This window comes from Ahaetulla prasina, chromosome 4 (genome assembly GCF_028640845.1).
Source record: "Ahaetulla prasina isolate Xishuangbanna chromosome 4, ASM2864084v1, whole genome shotgun sequence".
NCBI lineage: Eukaryota > Metazoa > Chordata > Lepidosauria > Squamata > Colubridae > Ahaetulla > Ahaetulla prasina.
In genome coordinates, this window is record NC_080542.1 from 45,588,535 (window position 1) to 45,606,452 (window position 17,918).

The 17,918-nt window shown below is 38.5% G+C and overlaps 1 protein-coding gene across 5 annotated transcripts in view; it reads right to left on the reverse strand.

Moving 5' to 3' along the window:
* The window catches only part of CDK12 (cyclin dependent kinase 12), a 105,789-nt gene that overhangs the window by 25,436 nt on the left and 62,435 nt on the right, over window positions 1-17,918 (reverse strand). The window contains exons 18-20 of one of the 5 annotated variants that reach the window (XM_058181111.1): window positions 10,133-10,255; window positions 7,832-7,986; window positions 5,501-5,668 (exon numbers count right to left, since the gene is read on the reverse strand). The exons of the other annotated variants lie outside the window; for them this stretch is intronic. The gene's annotated coding sequence lies outside the window, so the exon portion shown is untranslated. Of the gene's footprint in view, window positions 1-5,500; window positions 5,669-7,831; window positions 7,987-10,132; window positions 10,256-17,918 lie in introns of those variants that run through there. 5 annotated transcript variants of the gene reach the window in all.

Consider the following 17,918-nt stretch of genomic DNA (forward strand, 5'->3'; position numbering starts at 1 on the left):
GGCCAAATCCAGTTGAGGGGGTCCAAAGATTTCCTGTTGGAAAGGATCAATTAAAAAAAAAGAACACATGGGATTGAGAGAAAAGACTCTTCTTGCTAAATTACATACGCAATGCTTCAGTAAACAGCTATTCTTGATCATGATGTTCAGAATCTGATCATCATAAAAAGTTCACTCCATGCAGGATAACACTGTATGTTTCCATTGCTCTCTTTTGACCAGCTTTTCAAAGAGACCAGGCATTTCAGCTTTATTTGGACATCCAAAACTGGCCATCCATTTATTAGATAATAAATCTAGAGAAGGATTTATATTAAATTAGAACTCATGCTGTGCTATAAATTATAAAAATGCCATGAATGTGAAGCTGTGGGGGGTTATCAGCAATATTACAGAGAGGAGGCACATTTTACAGTCAATTATTGAAACAATCAAATATGTTTTTGACATGAACAAAATTCCATATATATACCTACCTGTTAGCATATTAATGAACCAATTACTTGCACTGAATTACTTTCTTCTACCAATCCCCACACTGATAGAAATAGGGTGGATAAAGAAAGAATAAAAATCCCAATATTTCTGTTAAAAATAAATTCCATACTGGTTGTTACATGCTATATTAATAGACTAGTTGTATTTGTGTGTGTGCATATCTCAATTTACAGCATAGTTTAGAAACATTAGATATGTCATAAAGCATTAATTGACACACTAAAATAAAATGAATTAATTATTTAAAATTAACAACTATAATAAGCATTTAAAAAATCCAAAGACACCAATCATACAAAAAGTTTAAAAAGAAACTAGAAGGATTAAGAAGAGAATGCATTTTTACAGAAGTAGATGTATATCTTTGTTTATATAAACTTGTTTATAAAAGTTAGTCAGTCAGACAGACCGACAGTCTCTATCTATCTATCTATCTATCTATCTATCTATCTATCTATCTATCTATCTATCTATCATCTACTAGTCATCTATAGAGAGAGGCTGTATTCAAAAACTATTCAGAAACAATGCTTCAGAAATGCATGAACATAGCACCTCTCTGCTATTCATTAAAGCAGCCCTTCTTTTTCAGGGTTCCATGCCAGCCTTTTAAAAAAAGGCACAGCTGGATTTTTCCCCCTTCATTTTCAACAGACGCCTGGAAAAAAAACACTTACTTTAATGAAAAGCTGAGAAATGCATTTCTGAATCATTTCTGAAGAGCATTTGCATGCAGGGAAGTCTTGTCTGCTTGTGCTACACCATATGGCTGAGTAAACAGTATGTGCCTGCATGCCACTTGTGCAAATTGCAAGGAATGAAGAGTTACCACACCTAAATTATAGCTGGAAAGCAGCATTTTCCAACCTGTGCCTTCTGGGAATGTAGTTGCCAACCAGCCACCAGTGTTTGGCAAGTATTTTCTGTGTTGCCGGACTTTATTTTTAAGTGATTGAGTGCTTTGCATTTACAACTGCTATACAACTGGCTACCTCTAAGACACTATCACTCAGATGAAGTCATTTTTAGACTCTTATAATATTACTGATCAGAAGAAGGAATCTCCATTGACCTGGAACTATTTGGAATTAGAAGTGCTCTTCTTTTATAACAAACCACTGTGATGTGCTACTCTGTGAGTGGAGGAAGCTCAGATAGGCTGCCCAGACAGTAATGGCTACTGGTGTGTTTGCACCAAGTTCTCTACCAGTATGATTGAAGATTCTGACAGTAATGCAACAATAAGGGCTAAGGTATAGACTGTTGGAAGTTATGATAGGAACTTCCTGCCCTTGTTTATTAGTTATTTCATAAAGATGGAGTCTCTGAATCAGTGGTGAAATCCATTTTTTTAACTACCGGTTCTGTGGGCATGGCTTGGTGAGTGTGGTGTGGCTTGGTGCACGTGGCAGGAGGATACTGCAAAATCTCCATTCCCACCCCACTCCAGGGGAAGGATAATGCAAAATCTCCATTCCCACCCCACTCTGGGGCCAGCCAAAGGTGGCATTTGCTGGTTCTCCAAACTACTCAAAATTTCCACTACCGGTTCTCCGAACTGCTCAAAATTTCTGCTACCGGTTCTCCAGAACCTGTCAGAACCTGCTGGATTTCACCCCTGCTCTGAATGATTTTAATCTCTTCTTCCTGGGGTTTTTACAACCTGGATTCGGCTGTCATTTGTGAGATAAGCTAGTAATGAACTCCTGTTCTCTCTGTCAGTTGTTTATGCCTAAAATCTTTCCATTATTTTCCCAGCTTCTCAACAGCCTTTTACAATTCGTAAGGATCTGAAAAATATAAATACAGATTTTAGGATTGAATAATCTTTGGATTAGATTCAAAAAAAAAAAAAAGGAACAAGGGCTCAAGCATACCATCTGTCTAAAACTCTTTTAAAAAGACATATTTTCTTTGCCCTTGGCAGTTGCCTGTGATCACAGGAAAACATACTACATTCATGCTCTCAAATGCTTTTTTAGAATTGATTTCAGAGCATTGAGCAGCCCTAATATATAGACATAAGAGATACCGATGTGGTACATTAGTAAATACATAGACAATGTTACTTTCCAAGCAACATTAGTTTAAGCCTTCAAATATTCTCTATGCCTTTCAGCATTGCAGAAACAGCAACTTACAGATTTTTATCTACATATCTAGGGCAGAGGCATCCCCATGCAAACATAGTACAGAATACAATCAAGTTACAGTATATATACTGTGTGAAACTAAAATAATTATTTACTTAGGAAAGTTGTCCATGCTGAAAAATTCCATAGCTGTACAAGATGGCATGCTTCTTCATTCCTATTTAGCCTGATACTGCCACTATCTGCCTACTAAAAATTACAAAGCTCTTTTATGTCTCAATCTATGTAAGGAGCAGGATGCCAAAAAAACCCTAATGACACATTTAGCTGAGCTTCCTCATCAAATTATATAGACTTTCTCTAAACTCTCTGTGTGTTTCTTTTCCGGTTAAAGAGCAGTCTTCTCTGTTCACTTCAACCTAGCTTGAACTCTCACACAATATCCCCTGCCTTCCAGATCACACAGGAAATGCTGAAAAAATGGATTTGTAAAGGCCTTTATCATTTGATGTCTGAGATCCAAGTGATTTCTAGAGCTGCACGTTTAGAATAGAATAGAATAGAATAGAATAGAATAGAATAGAATAGAATAGAATAGAATAGAATAGAATAGAATAGAATAGAATAACTTTGAAAGGGACCTTGGAGGGCTTCTAGTCCAACCCCCTGCCCAGGCAGGAAATCCTACACCACTTCAGACAAATCGTTATCCAACATTTTCTTAAAAATTTCCAGTGTTGGAGCATTCACAACTTCTGCAGGCAAGTTGATTAATTGTTCTAACTGTCAGGAAATTTCTCTTTAGTTCTAAGTTGCTTCTCTCCTTGATTAGTTTCCACCCATTGCTTCTTGTTCTACCCTCAGGTGCTTTGGAGAATAGTTTGACTCCCTCTTCTTTGTGGCAGCCCCTGAGATATTGGAACACTGCTATCATGTCTCCCCTAGTCCTTCTTTTCATTAAACTAGACATATCCAGTTCCTGCAACCGTTTTTCATGTTTTAGCCTCCAGTCCCCTAATCATCTTTGTTGCTGTTCTCCGCACTCTTTCTAGAGTCTCAACTTTCTAGTCTCAATAATTTCTAGAAGAGTCTCCATTGCACTTCAATGCTTCCCTGAACTTTTCCAGATATTGATATTAAACTGCTGTCCAACAGTCCTTAAGATGAATGAAAAGTATGGCAGCATAAACTGTGCTGATTCCATTGCTAATCCCTATTCTGCATGGTAATGAGGCTGACAAATTGTGCTGCCCTTACTTATTTAATGCATGACAAGTCATCAGTGGATTGCCTTGATTTTCATTATTCTCTAACCAATTGTCACTTTCTACTGAGAAAACCAATCACGCTTTAGAGAGATACCTAGACAGTGGATTCAGCTAACTGTCAAGTTGCCTGCTAATAGCTAGCAGTTATGGCCAGTTTGATCTAGTAGACACCAGGCTAGAAACCTATGAATTGTAGTGCCACTTTAGACACAAAAACCATCTAGGTCACACTCTCTTAGCTCAACTCATCTCATATTGTGGGGAAATTAGGAGGAGGAAAGAGTATTTGATATGTTTGCATCCATGAGTTATTTATAAAAAATAATAAAGGCAGGATATAAATGAAATAAAGATACTAGAAGGAAGCTCATGTAATGTGAGGGATCTTTCTCTCTCTCCCCCCTCCCTCCCCCTCCCCCTCCCTCCCTCCCTCTCCCTCTCCCTCCCTCCCTCTCCCTCTCTCCCTCCCTCTTTCCCCCTCCCTCCCTCTCTGCCCCTCTCCCTCCCTCCCTCTCTCTCTTTCTCTCTCTACCTTCCAATCCATGCTCCATATTGGAAACATTTGGCTTTCTTCCTAGTTTAGATCAACTTCCTGTGAAGCATTGAACTCTTTCAAAAGAATGCTAAACTAGTGTTTAAAAAGTGGCTCTAATATGCTTTCAAAAGAATGCTAAACTCATATTCATAATAAGCTCATATAAGACTGGATAGATTCAATGAAAAAGTGCTGCCCAGAGTTATGCCTTTGGAGAAGTGATATGCTCCATCATTTCTGCCTAACCAAAATGGCTATGGAGAACAATACCAGAGAGGATGTTTGTGCCAGCACTGTAAAGATACAAAAGTAATCAGGATAACTGGATAGCATCTCGAATCACCTCAGCAACCAAATGACCACGAGAAGAGGAAAAACACTAATAGAGCAACAAAGGAAAATCTTCATTTGCCTCAAGAGTGGGCTGAAGATGAGGCAAATGCAGGGTCATGAGGCTATGGCAGAAAGAAGTGTCACTGAGGCATGTTCATGGGCAAATAAGAAATAGTGTCTTGTAAAATCAAGACAGCATTTTTAGGGCAAACATCCAGGGTTTTAGTTGGCAGAGAAAAACAGGAAGGCTGCCAGACACCACAGAATTGGATTTTCACATTCTGAAAAAAGAAAAATGAAACACAATGGCATTTAAAGGACAATTAAGTCTTGGATCTAAAATTACACATGTTCTACCCATATAAGCTTACGCAATCATCAACAACAACATCAACAAATCACATATCTCATATTTTTCCTCTCAAGATACCTAACATCTTGATAAGTGGAATAGAGGACAATATAGCCCAAAGTGTTGTGTTACAAACCAACCATGGCTTTAGATTATAGTGTATTTTAAAGGAAAAAGATTACTGGATGATTATTTGTGGTACAACTTTCTCTCCTTCCTAAACACATTGCTTCTCAACCTGCAACTTAATTTTGTAGAATTGTGTTCTGTCAGGTAAATGGCTGGAGTTTAAATTACCATTCTCCACATTTCAGAATTAGCTAAGATAGCTCCGCTTACACAATCAACAAATAAAGAACCAAATCACCAATTTGTCCAGTCTAGAACTTACATTCCTTCTGAAAGGCATTGGTTTTTCAATGCCTTGGGCAAAAGTCATTCTTGTCAGCCAGTTCTTTCAGATGTCGTAACTTGAAATGCTGGGGAAGTTTCTACATGCAAAGTATGAGCTGCTTCACCAAACAGTAGCTTCCCCCTTGTTGAACTGCAGAGATGGTGGAGAAATGGTGACTTCCAGTTCCTCAGCTTTCTTGAAGGGGAGAGGGAAGATATTTTCTGTATGCTCAGAAATATCAAGGCCAGCATATTACCCCAGACCTTTGGCATTAAAAACAGATGCTGGGGTTAAAGTGCTAGATAGCCTTGGTACAAATTGCACCCTGGTTGGTTGCTTCTCTGCCAAAGAGAGAAGGAGTTAACACATGGTGTGGGCATACCATAAATTTCCTTTTGCAGAGTGCAGAGGGAACTGAGTTAGGAGAATGGGGAGGGGGGAATATCTGGGAAGACGCCAGTAGCTTGTCTCTAGGTAACAATAAAGACTACAACCAAGGAGCATCTGCTTCCTTTACTCCTGCTGCATCACAATGTTGGAATAATGTTAATAAATTGGCAGGCACAAAGACACCCTTGCACATAGACATGGATTGTGAGGCCAAGCTAAGCTGACCCCATACTTAGGCAAGAAAGGAGAGATAAGTCAGAAAGAAGGAACCTTAGACTATTTTTAGTCTATATCCTATTTGTCATATAGGGTTGTAACAATGCTTGGCACCATTATGGTTCACCTTAGTGATATCTGAACCTTAGCGTTCTAAGCAGCACATGCCCAAAATGTACTGAATCAAGCAGCACTGCTCGTGGACAGGATAGGGAAATTTAAACTGTAGCACTTGCTAGTTAATGGTCAGAGCTACTAGGATTCCTGCCAATGCAAGCAGGTAAGTCCACCAGGCTCGTAAAAACAGACAGAAACCCGACAGAAATAATATGTCCCAGGAGGGAAAGAGAGGCTGGTGCATGCTAACTGATAGGAATGATAGACTTGCACAGATCTTACTGTAGCAAGTGTAGCATTAAGAAGATTGCGGGCCAAGCAGTGGCTATTAGTAGTCTACCTTGAATGCTAAAGAGAAGCAGCTTCTGATCTTCTTTGCAGGAGTTACAAACATAACATTTATAAAAATTAGATACCTTTCTTACTGATAATTATATGTTATTCTTCACTTTTTCTTTTATTCCTTTATGATCTTTTTATTTCCCCTTCTATGGTTCTGCAGCTTTTAAATTTTTTATAACAAATATTTTAATAAAAAAATATCTTTAAAAAGTATATGTTGAAGAGAATGTATTGCTTTCTCACTGTCAATATATAAGAGTCGGCTATCAATCCTTGTAAAAGTCATATTGATATGTACATATACATATATGCTCATACAAAATACACTGTAATGTTTTGTCCCTAGATTAATAAAGATTTAGGACTGTTAGACTGTTACATATGCAACCCATTGCAAACATCTCTATTATTACTGAAAACGCTTGTCTCTTTGCTGAGCACAGGAAAGCTGTTAGAAAGAAATCAAATGAATATTTGCCCTAATATATCAGAGGATAAATGAGAGGTAAATTGGAATTAGTTCAATTATTGAAATTCTTGTAACCTTGTCCCTTCCATTTCAATAAACCTTGCTAAAGAAAACTGTATGAGAATCTTGCTTGGAAAATAACACTTGATTTGAGGCAGTTGCCAAAGAACCTGACATATACTGTATACACAAAAAGCCAAATCAATAATTTTTAATTTAGGCACTACTTTTACTAGGATGAATCAAAATGGCACAGAAAGGCTAAGTTTATGGAACACAATAAATCTAAACCCAGATTAACAAAATACAGTGTAGAAGGGATTGTATAAAATGTTGCATCTAAGTAGGGAAACCATATGCTTTAACCATACCATGGTATTAGCATGCTAAAACAAAAGTCGGGTTCTACCAATAATCTGACTATAATTTTTTTAATCCTATTCTAATACATTGTGGAAATCAAGCCCCAATGTCCTGAGCTTGTGCACTGGAATGAGAACGTTGCTACTTTGTCTCCTAATGAAGACCACCAACAGAAGAATTTTTCACCTGTACTTTTAAGTTGCAGCAAAAAACTTTAACTTGTGTTAGTGAACATTTTTTAATCAAATTCCACTTGGAATCTCTGTAAAAAAAAAAAAAAAAAGAGTGAGCGAGAGACAGAGAGAGAAAAGATGAAAATGTATTATTTGAAAATGAATAAAACGAGTAAAATCTTATTTAAAAGAGCTCTTAAGGATGCCCTCCAGTTTAAGAAATGTTAGGTTGCAATCTTATATCCTTTTTTCGGGATGGTAAATTCCCTTTAATTCAGTCAAACTTACTTCAGAGTAAAGCTGAACAGTCAGTTAATCAACTGCTTCATCAATCAATTTAATTTGCATATGAATGAAATTGTTTATGAGGAATAGGGATTACATCCTTTCAGAAGATGCATGGATATTGCAACAGAATCATTTTTGAGAAGAACCATGTTTTCCTGGATCAGGAAAGATAGAGTAGAAACATTAATGGGAAATTTAGAGGACTTTAGCATATCAGCAGATTTTCACAATTAATAACCAGAAGACAAAGATGTTAACAAAAAACATGAAATCAGGAGATAAAATAAAACGGATACTGAAAAACTGCTTTTGAGGAAAAAAAGTAAAATAGCCAAGTATTGATATGACAAATATAAATTATATGTTATTGCAAAATAATCATATTAAGATATGGACTGAAATTAAGAAAGACATTTTAAAATGCAAGAATTTAAAACTGTCACTTGGATAATTTCTGTGATAAAAATGAATGTTTGCCAAGAATGTTTTTGTTTCAAACAATACCTCTTTTAACATTGTTAAGATGTATCATCCAAACAACGGCAAAAAGATGTCCCTAAGTTTACATGGCAAAGGGGGAAAAAAAGAGTTAAATATAAAACGTTAAAACATGCATAGGAGGACCAGATTCAAAATTGTATTTCACTGCTTGTTGTTTGATCTGGGTGAAAGAATGGAGACTTCTACAATTAGATCACCTGAAGTTTAGATACTATGGCTGGCTATTCATCGTTAATGTGGACTTCAAAAATCATTCCATTGCACATGCTATGTTGAAAATATAGAAGATATAAACCTAGTTTGTGCCCAAAAAAATACCTTTATGGATCTTAGCTCAGGATCTTCTATAATATAGATTATAGAAGAGAAATGACAGATAAAGATGAATGTTTGACGTACTGGGACCTATTGAAAAATTATCAAGGGGAATTTAAAATCAAATGAAGAGAATAATTAATAGCAGAAGGATATAATTATCAATGATTCTCCCATTTACAATTATCTGAAAGATTTAAAATGAATAAAGTAACTTCTAGTATGGAGCAAGTAAGAATCTGAAATACAATAGTATACTAATGGTAAAAGTGTAATTGATAAAATGTACAAAGTTTTGTTAAAAATTGAAAAGAGGTTGAACACCTTAAAGAATGTATGATAAAGTGGGCTTAGAATTTTGGTTGTAATACACAGATGGATCAATGGAAGATATGTAGTTAAAAGGGTTGAAATTTGTCCATTCTAACTCTGTTATTTTGTTACCTCAAAGTGAATTTTTATAAAATATGTAGGTATCTGATGCCAGTGAAATTATATAAATTGTATAGTCACTTCAAACCTATGTTGGAAATATGAATAACATGAAGGGACATTTAATCATGCTTAGTGGACATTTAAAACAGCAAAACAAAAAAAATGGATCCAAATACATATTTTATTATAGAGGACTTTAAAAATTAATATTCAACTAAAGCCAGAACTTTTCTTCTTAGAATTAATGGATATACAGTTAGAAAAAAACCCATAAAAGATTATTTCAGGATATGATCCCAAGATATACACAGAGATGCATATGCAATTCCTCTGGAGGGGAAATTTAAAGAATTTTATGAAATTTAGCTTCATTGGTTAAAGAATAGTTATTTACATTTAATGCTGACCTGAAAACTCTTAAGGACTTTTTGTGTAAAAACAAAAAAGAGAAACTTGTAACTTATGATTTTGAAGATTACACAGGTTATAAAAAGGAGAGTAATATGTAACTTTAGAAAGAGATGTTAAGATCTATTTGTGCTTATAATTGTTACAAAGAACACTGGAAACCACTTTTTTATACTTTTCTCTTCTTTTCTATTTTTCTTAACTTTGTTCTTTTCTTACTCCTTATGCTTTTTCTTTTATTTATTTTTCCATGCTTACTACCAATTAGTTTGTGTTAGTTTTTAATCCACATTTAAAAGTTTTAATAAAATTATTTTTAAAAAGGTATCAGGAATGGTAGGGGGGGGCCCCACATTTTGAAAACAATACATATGTTACTATTTTATAATATTTAATAAAAACCAAATTTGTTTATTAACTGGGAACACTTTTATCACTCAATCAAATTTTTAGTGGGTTAATGCAACTTGTTAGCCAGATAAAACACTGTAACTTATTTATAGTCTAAAAATGAGATGTATTTATAATAAATGTTTTGAAATAGCTTTATTAATAATGCTTAAGTCGCATTCTTACTGTACTTTAGTACATGTAAACTTTGAACCCATGGGCATATACATATTTATTTACAGATATGCTCACTTTCATACACTTATAGAGATGTGTGCCAGGATAAAGATAGAAGAGAGTTGTGCATCTCTACATGCTGGTGATGCCAAACTGCCTCTTTCCATTTCTTCTAAATAGACATCTGTGAGAGCAAAACTACAAAAAAAAAAAAGATGGTCAATGAAGCAGTGGCTATGCAATGAAGGAGGCTGTATATGCACAAGGGAATTACATAGCCTGCCAAACTCCTGCATTTCTGGCCTAGTGCACAGAGTTAGCCTCTGGGCTCAACCAACCTCAGGATGGTTAACCAAACGAAAGGAATTGTAAAGGATTATCATCCTCAAAAACCTGATATCCTAATTCTGCCCTTTTTGACTACTTCCCCTGAAGTCACAAACTCTTTTGGGAATGTTGAATGCGGTGCCATTTTTCTCATTCTTCAGATTTTGTTTCAAACCTCAAGTTCTCTAACACACTCACTAAACCTTTAATATCACTTTCAATAGCCGCATCTATGGCTAAGTTGTGATAATTACTTATATTTACCCACATATTTCTTTCCCTTCCCTTTTTTTTTATTACTTCTCCCACTTAGTGTTTTGTGTACTTTCTGTGTGATAAACACAGATGCACCCAGATACACATGCATACTCACACACCTAGCAGATCATGGATGGAGGACAACTGACCTTTTACACAGCAAATGTCAGTGCTTGTCCCAGGAAGTGTACTTTCTATTGTAGGTATTCCTATCTATCCCCCTGTCCATCTAAAATAATGGACAAATAATCCATTAAAATGATCATCCATTGATGATTAGATCAGATTGATTGACAGTTTAGGTCTGCCAATTTCAATTCTTGCATTCTTCTTCCTCACCCAAGATAGCTGGCTTTGCTTTGCTTTCTTCGGCTTTTAATCTTTTAAGGTGTGTATCTTGTTGCCTAGAACAGTTTCCTCCATTGTTTCCAAGCAAAGTCATGCCCATAAAACATACTGAACTGATGGATATATTTCTACATGAAATATTTTTGCTAGTTATTGCACATTCCTGCTCATTCTCACCTACCTAACAGGTGTTTGAAAATCAAATTGTGCCACCAAATCACTTTTTTTTTCCTGGTGCATTCAAGGTTTTCAGAGGTTTATCAAAGGATCAAAGTTTAAAAAAAAATTCCTGAGAGAAGAAGCAGGTTTCTGGCCTGGGGTGCCAACTGATTTGCCTGTGGCAGTCCTGTCATGGATTTGGAGTCAGGAGAATCAAACCTCTGGAGAAAGGTACCACCTAAAGTTTCTTTTCTCATTAGCCTATCAAAATCACCATACAGATCGCCATGTGCCAAGAATCTGTAGAAAAATATGTTTAGGGCAAAGAATAGAATAGAATAGAATAGAATAGAATAGAATAGAATAGAATAGAATAGAATAGAATAGAATAGAATAGAATAGGCGCCTGATGGACCCGGAGAGGTTCCTGACGGAGCTTGGGCCGTTCCCTGAGGATCTTACCCACGGCACGACTGAAGAATTGGTTGCGGCCTGGGAATGGGCCACGGCTGGGGCTTTGGACCGTGTCGTGCCTTTGCGGCCTCTGACCCGGCGTAGATCTCAATTGGCTCCCTGGTTTTCCGAGGAGCTGAGAGAGATGAAACGCCGGAGAAGACGCCTAGAGAGTATTTGGAGGTCCAGCCGTTCCGAGGCTGATCGGACACTAGTGAGGTCTTATACTAAGACCTACCTAGTGGCAATGAGGGAGGCGAAACGCTCTTACGTTTCTACCCTCATTGCATCGGCAGATAACCGCCCGGCCGCCTTGTTTCGGGTGACCCGTTCCCTCCTTCATCAAGAGGGATGGGATGACCCTTTACAGGGACGAGCTGAGGAGTTTAACGGTTATCTATATGATAAAATCGTTCAGCTTCGGGATAGTTTGGACCAAGATTGCAATGATCCGGCCGAGATGACGGAGACACGTCTTGTTGAGGCTATTTGGGATGAGTTTGATTCTGTGGCTCGAGGACATGGACAGGTTGCTGGGGAGGTTACATGCAACTACATGTTTACTGGACCCGTGTCCTTCCTGGTTAGTGCTGGCTGCTCAGGAAGTGACACGAGGCTGGCTCTAGGGGATTATAAATGCTTCTTTGGGGGAAGGGGTTTTCCCCGCCGCCTTGAAAGAGGCGGTGGTGAGACCTCTCCTTAAGAAGCCTTCCCTGGACCCAGCTATTTTGGGAAATTACCGTCCAGTCTCCAACCTTCGCTTTGTGGCGAAGGTTGTAGAAAGTGTGGTTGCATGGCAGCTTCCCCGGCACCTGGAGGAAGCTGTCTATCTAGACCCGTTCCAGTCCGGCTTCCGACCCGGTTACAGCACGGAGACGGCTTTGGTCGCGTTGGTGGATGACCTCTGGAGGGCCCGGGACAGGGGTTGCTCCTCTGCCTTGGTCCTATTAGATCTCTCAGCGGCTTTTGATACCATCGACCATGGTATCCTGCTGCGCCGGTTGGAGGGATTGGGAGTGGGAGGCACCGTTTATCGGTGGTTCTCCTTCTATCTCTCCGACCGGTTGCAGACGGTGTTGACAGGGGGGCAGAGGTCGTCCGCGAGGCGCCTCACTTGTGGGGTGCCTCAGGGGTCAATTCTCTCGCCTACCCTGTTCAACATCTATATGAAGCCGCTGGGCGAGGTCATCAGTGGTTTCGGGGTGAGTTATCATCTGTACGCTGATGACACTCAGCTGTACTTTTCCACCCCGGACCACCCCAACGAAGCGGTCGAAGTGCTGTCCCGGTGCCTGGAAGCTGTACGGGTCTGGATGGGGAGAAACAGACTCAAGCTCAATCCCTCCAAGACGGAGTGGCTGTGGATGCCGGCACCCCGGTACAGTCAGCTGCATCCACAGCTGACTGTTGGGGGCGAGTTAGTGGCCCCAAAGGAGGTGGTTCGCAACTTGGGCGTCCTCCTGGATGGACGGCTGTCCTTTGATGAACATCTGGCGGCCATCTCCAGGAGGGCCTTCTACCAAGTTCGCTTGGTTTGCCAGTTGCGTCACTTCCTTGACCGGGATGCCTTATGCACAGTCACCCACGCTCTGGTTACGTCTCGGTTGGATTACTGCAATGCTCTCTACATGGGGCTGCCCTTGAGATGCACCCGGAGGCTGCAGTTAGTCCAGAATGAGGCTGCGCGAGTAGTAACGGGAGCCGCTCGTGGCTCCCATGTAACATCACTGCTCCGTAGTCTGCACTGGCTTCCTGTGGTCTTTCGGGTGCGCTTCAAGATTTTGGTTACCACCTTTAAAGCGCTCCATGGCTTAGGACCCGGGTACTTACGAGACCGCCTGCTGTTACCCTATGCCTCCCACTGACCCGTACGCTCTCACAGAGAGGGTCTCCTCAGGGTGCCGTCCGCCAAACAGTGTCGGCTGGCGACCCCCAGGAGTAGGGCCTTCTCTGTGGGAGCATCAACGCTCTGGAATGAACTTCCCCCTGGCCTACGTCAAGTACCTGATCTTCGGACCTTCCGTTGTGAGCTAAAAACACACTTATTTATTCAAGCGGGACTGGCATAATAGTTTTGATTTTAAATTGGGGTTTTATTAATATTTTTAAAATTTAAAATTTAAATTTAAATTTTTAAATTATCAGCCTTTGTAATTTGCTATGTTTTTAATTGTTGGTTTAATTGTATATATCTTGTTTCTTATCTTTGGCTGTACACCGCCCTGAGTCCTTTGGGAGAAGGGCGGTATAAAAATTTGATAAATAATAATAATAATAAAAAAAATAGAATAGAATAGAATAGAATAGAATTTTTATTGGCCAAGTGTGATTGGACACACAAGGAATTTGTCTTGGTGCATATGCTCTCAATGTACATAAAAGAAAAGATACGTTCATCAAGGTACAACATTTACAACACAATTGATGGTCAATATATCAGTATAAATCATAAGGATTGCCAGCAACAAGTTATAGTCATACAGTCATAAATGGAAAGAGATTGGTGATGGGAACTATGAGAAGATTAATAGTAGTGCAGATTCAGTAAATAGTTTGACAGTGTTGATGGAATTATTTGTTTAGCAGAGTGATGGCCTTCGGGGAAAAAACTGTTCTTGTGTCTAGTTGTTCTGGTGAACTGGAGAAATGGTTTGCAAACTGTGCCACACTTTATGTGAATTTTTTCTTGCCATGCAAGTCATTTTTCTCCCTATACCCCTTATTAACTTGTCGATCTCTGAGTCTCCACTTTTCTCCCCAGCTGCCTATTCATTCATATATTTGCAGATTCAAAGTCTGATTAGGGATTATACTGTTTGTGTTTAATTCTAACCCTCTAACACTGGCATTCAGCTTCTAAACAGCTACCCTTTCCAGCTGAAAAGATCTGATTCATATAATAATAACTAAATGTGCAGATAGACTGTAACAATCTACAAAGGATCGGTACTTCCTTTAAAGAACACTATTTGCATTGCGTATAACATATATACTAGATGCCCTCACTCATAGACTTCATGCACATGGTACATAAGATGTAAATATCTGAATAGTGCATGTGGCTGTAACACTTTCATCTCAGAAAAGGAATGTAAAGACTGGCCATATCATATGTCTAAATGTATTGACTACATAAGTTCATATATTCACTTCTCTGTTCAAGTGGCAGTGTGTCTCTCTACTCTGTGTTTTTTTAGGTTTTCTGAACATGCAAAATACGATTTTGGGAATAGACACAATATCTTCAGCTTAATTTCAGAAATCATTCTAGATGAAAATTTTAATTATTACAGAATACATATTATGGGATTTTAAATTGCCAGGAACAACATAGATAAGAAGGCACAACATTTCATGTCCATTGGATGTCTTGACCTTCAGCATTGTGACAGGAAATCTGCAGAAGCCTTCCACTCACCCTGGCTTAAATTTGATCGGAAGTTTCTATGCAATCAGGATTGCTCACAATAATCATTTGTGCAAAATATTCTGTTAGTTTTTGGGTACAGATCACTAAGGTCCCCTATAGATTTTGCAATTTAACACAGAGCCCAACTGCCTGACTCCTCTCACTTGTACTTGTATATCCAGTTCAGTTCCAACTGCTGTACAATTTACAAAGAAAAATTCATCTTAATTCTAATACTGAAAATAAAAACAAAACAAAAATTAAATTCATCTAATATATTATGAAAAATAACAATATATTACATATTATATTACATTAGACCAAGGCTGACCCTATCATTTGGCAGAGAAAATGTTTTCCTTCAGTTAAACATTGGGGGGAGGGATCAAAAGAGCAATAAATAGTTAATTATTTTATTTATTGCTGTACTTTTATTATGAGGGAGGGACAAACTATCCTTGATATTATTTGCCTTAGACAAATGAATAATTTGGCGAGGGAGGGAGGGAGGAAGTGCAAAGGCAAGGGAGAGAGAGAAAGGAAGGGAGGGAATGAGAATGGAGATCAGTACTGGATGGCATTAGTTGCCCTCCTTCAGACAGCAGCATTCTCTGCAAGTCTTGTGCCTATATAGTTGCAGACTATTTTCAATCAGCACCTGCGTTTATGCCTATAGCAGCACACTGTTAATCCATGCCCAACAGATGATATTTCCCAACATATTAGTTAAGGCTACCAATTCTAGGCTGCAAAAATCTAGCTAACTATTCTACTGCAGCAAATTGATATAGAAAACTCCAATTCTAGGCTGCCTTCTGGCCTACTGGATTCTCGCAATCCAAACATGAAACCCCAATGCTTAATATGTACATTTCAAAAATGTATTTTATTCATTTATATCTCACCTTTCTTAGTTTTATAAAACCAATAAAGTTTTACTCACCTTTATTAGTTTTATAAAAAAACTCAAAATGGAAAACATACCTAACATTTCTTAATATTTTTTTCCACAACCACCACCCTATGAAGTGGGTTGGTCTGAGAGAAAGCAACTAGCCCAAAGTCACCCACCTATCAGGTCTTAGAACTCACAGTCTCCTGTTTTCTAGCCTGCTATTTTAACAAGTACACCAAACTGACCTTCAATTATTATTTCTTTTTTTCTGAAGATGATAATATATATAGAAGTAGAAATATAAGCGGTGACTATTTACTTATTCGTTATATCAATTTATGTAGCTGCCCATGTCAGTAAATGACACTGGGCAGCTTGTAACATTAAAACAAATATGAAATATGCAAACGCAAAAGAAAATAAGAGCTAAAACACATAGCAGCTGGAGAAGCATAAAATAAAGACCTCAGTGCAGTGAACAGGAAATGGGTTGTGTCAGACACTGCGGCTGCAGGCTTGAGCACATAGTCAGGTCTTTAGAATCCCACAGAGGCCAATAGGATTGGGGTCAACCAAATTTCTTGAGGGATAATATTCCAGAGGGTAGGTACTTAGCAGAAAAAGTTGTCCTATGGGGGTCTGCCAGCCAACACTCCTAGTGCAGCATGTTCCCTATGCTACTTTGGGTAAGATGGTAGAGACAACTGGGAAGAGTCAGCCCCATAAATAACCTGACCCAAGTCCTGTAGGGGTTTAAGATAACTACCAATTTAGAAGCAAACTAACAGTCAATGCAACTTGCAGAACGATGTTTCACCTGCACTGAATAACTGACACCGTTGATTTTGCACCAGCTGAACCTTCCAAATGCTCCTCAATAGCAATTCAATGTAGAATGTGTTGCAATAAACCACCAGAAGCTAATGAGGGCATAACTAAAAGTGAGCAGTTTCTCTTGGTCCAGGAACGCGTGCAAATGATGCCCAACACAAAGCAAAACGCCCTCTTAGGTCCAGGAACACGTGCAAATGATGCCCAACACAAAGCAAAACGCGTGCAAAAGCCCTCTTAGCTAAGGCCACCACCTCTCTTTGAAAGGAGATGTGAATCCAGGAGGCCCCTAGATTGCATCTGGCTCTACAGCAATGCCATCCATCCAGAACCAAAGATGGAAGATCCTCAAAACCAAAAGCCATGTGGCCTTGCTTGGGTTGAGCTGAAGTTCCGGAAGAAACGTCTTGCATAAGAAGTGAAACATTTTCAATGAAAAAGAAACCCAAGAAAGTCCAGTTGTCTTTTGAACAGCATTTGGGACAACCAGGACCTGGATGACTGAGACATTGAGTTGAAGGTTGTTGCGCCCCATCCAGGCCCCCACAGACTCCATACACTGAGACATAATTTCCATATCATCACTTACACAGCCTGTAATGGAGATACAAAGCTGAGCATACTGATGATATCTCACCTCAAAGTGCTAGATGACCTCACTCAAGTACTTTATTAGATGTTAAATAGCAAGGAGAAAGTACCACCCCACAAAGTAGTGTCCAGGGGCTAGAGCTCTTGCCACTCATCAACCCTAGAGGAAGGAGGACAATATTGTACTGCCCACTCCCAGAACCAGTACAGAAAGATACCATGATTGATGGTATCTATATTACAACTATAGAACTGTATTTAAAACTGTATTTAAGAAGAACTGTATTTAAAAAAGAAAGGTGTACTTGGTATATTATGAAGGGAAAAATACAAAAATGGAAAAATCCTATATTAAACTATATAAAATAGAAAACAAAAACAAAGAAAAAATAGCTCAAATAAATTTAAACATAGAAAACTCCAAAATAAAATAAAAGTCGTTACAAAGTAAAATTCCTAAATACCTAAATTATGTCTTGTTTTTAGTAGAGATTTAACATAACATAACATAACATCAGAGTTGGAAGGGACCTTGGAGGCCTTCTAGTCCAACCCCCTGCCCAGGCAGGAAACCCTACACCATCTCAGTC